The sequence below is a fragment of the Grammomys surdaster genome, unplaced genomic scaffold (genome assembly GCF_004785775.1).
Source record: "Grammomys surdaster isolate TR1022 unplaced genomic scaffold, NIH_TR_1.0 334, whole genome shotgun sequence".
NCBI classification, from domain to species: Eukaryota; Metazoa; Chordata; class Mammalia; order Rodentia; family Muridae; genus Grammomys; species Grammomys surdaster.
The window spans coordinates 5002142-5004770 of NW_021604753.1; positions in this window are offsets into that span (position 1 = coordinate 5002142).

Genomic DNA, 2629 nt, shown 5'->3' on the forward strand with positions numbered 1-2629 from the left:
AGAACAGTTGCTGCCCATACAGAACAGCTGCTGCTCACACAGAACAGCTGCTGCCCACCCAAAACAGCTGCTGCTCACACAGAACAGCTGCTGCTCACCCACTTCTCACAAATGACTCCTCCTCTTCCTCTTTTTCCTTCTCTCCTCCTTTCCCCTCCTTCTCGCCCTTGTAGGATGAAATTTAAAGGGGACAGTTTTCTCTAACCCCACTAGATCCCAAATAATTAAGACCAAGACCTGGAGATTTATTCAACAAGCTTTAAGCACGATAACTGAGCAGATCTTCCTAATCTCTATGCTCTCTTAGCCACCTCCTAGCCACATGCCCCAGGTTCCTCGTATTTTGTCTCCTTGGCTCACTCTGCTGCAACTGTCTGTCCTCATGGAGAGCTCCTCCACATGCCCAACCTCATGGCTACCATCTTCTTTCTCCACCTGCCTCATGGCCCTTCTTCTCCTGGACGTCATCTGCCTCATGATAAACTCCTTAAACCACGCTCTCCTCCCTGAGACTCCAAGCTGGGATCTGAAGTCCAGCCTTTCTACCTCCTCTGCCCAGTCATTGGCTGTTCAGCCTTTTATTAACCAATCAGAGATAATTGGGGAGAGTTCTTTACACCACTTCCATTCAGGAGATTCCACAATATTCATGACAATGCGGGTGCCCAAACTGTTACTAGATCTCGGGACACTGAAATCAGCATCTGAATACACAGAGCACAATACCAAGCCCCAACACTCTCCCCTCTATTCCCCCCTTTTCTCCCATTCTTTCCCTCTCCTCCCCTTTCTATTTCCTCTCCTTCTTTCTTCTCACCCCTCCTTCCATCTTCTCTTCTTCTCCCTCTCAGTTTCTCCCATTTTCACCTCCTCTTATTTAAACCTTTTTCATCATTTTAAACAAAATATTTTCACTGGGTGTGACTGTAGAGGACAAGAGAGGAGCTTGTCAATATTTACCCTCAGGTTTGGGGGGGGGAGGTGGGGGAGGCGGTGCTGTTAGAAAAAAACCTGGTAAAGGACTGTGATGTGTGTCTGTCTGAATTCTAGCCACTGAACATGAATTGAAAGTGATCTTCAATAAAATTTTAACATCAAAAAAACTAGAAAATAAAATCATACAATATCTTCACTGCAAATGACTCTGCTAGCCAAATTGAATCTGAGCAGAGGTCAGCCTCTCAGCAGGCCACAGACCCAGGCACTCAGCCAACATCTTCAGGAAAGCAAGAGCCATTTTCTCCTAAATCTTATAATTTTTTTTAAGTGACAAAGAACAAAGTCTAGACAGGTTCCCTGAATAGCAGCACAGTTCAGTCTGCACCACAATGATTAAAAGAAAATGCTTAGAACTGTCCCGAAGACCGCAGCTCACAGCCATAAGACGCTCAGGGATGCGACAACTGGCTCTAAATGAGCATCCATGCTCTTCCAAGTCCATCAAATACTAAAATACAATTAGGAGCTGTAGACATGCCAAAAAGTTTGGGAATTAACTTTTCTTTTAACTAGGTCAAGGAATCAGCTAACAAATGAATGCTAAGTGCTGGTCAGTAAGGATCAATTCAAAGCAAGACATAGGATTGATTAGCACGGACCTGAAAAACACAGCCCTGGATTCAAATCTCAGCTCAGTCTAGAGGAAGTCACTTCCTCAAACCCAGTCTATAAAACACACATGATTAAGGTTTCCATCATTGAACAGTTATTGCATATAAAGCAACTGGCACACAGTAGGTCCTCACTGTCTTCTTCCCACTTTGAAACGGCACTAAAAGGGTTTGGTGTGGTAGAGATGTTTTACAGGAACATAAAAACTAGGAATGCCCTCCCTATTTAATTAGGGCGGAAAGGAGAAAGTCCCTGTGGCAGGTATTCAAGGCCAGGACATGAAATATGATGATGGCATTTTGCTCCTCTCCTTTTGAAAAGAGATGAAGGGGAATGTGCCAGTTAGAAAAATTAAGAGGCTCTAAATCCTTCCAAGTCCTCACATAGCCATCCAATTGGCCAATAAGAAGGTTCTTAAATTAATGACCTCTTAAGAAATTAAATTATTGATTAATGCCTCTCATGCCTCTGTGGCCAACTAGATTATAGCAGGAAGGAGCCACGGGTGACATGTCCTTTCCTCTCATCTCAAAGGGTTACAAGACACATAGCAACTGAAGACGCACTGTGCTCAGTCCACATGAAAAACATATATAATAAAATAAAAAGGCAAGAAAATCACAGGGATCTCTGGGAACACATTTATAGGATACCTGACCATGCTATGAGGTGGAGGAAAGCTTCCTGGAGGAGGAAATTCTCAGCCAAGCTCAGAACAGGAAGCCAGTGTATGCCTTCACAGGGAGAAGGTGGAATCAAGCAAGACTAAGATGCTAAAGAGACATGCAGATGAGAAAGCCCTGTTCCTTCCCCCGAAACCCTTTGGGACTTTCACCCCTAAATCAATTAATTCTCTAGATCATGCCACCAGTAGGACATCCTAATTCGATTCCAAAACTGCTCAGAGTCAGGCAGACCTTACAGTAAAACCACACAGGCTGCTTCCCTTTTGACTCCAGTTCCAAGTTCCAGGTCACCTGCACTTGGAACCTGTGTTCCCACCTGGTCACCTGCACTT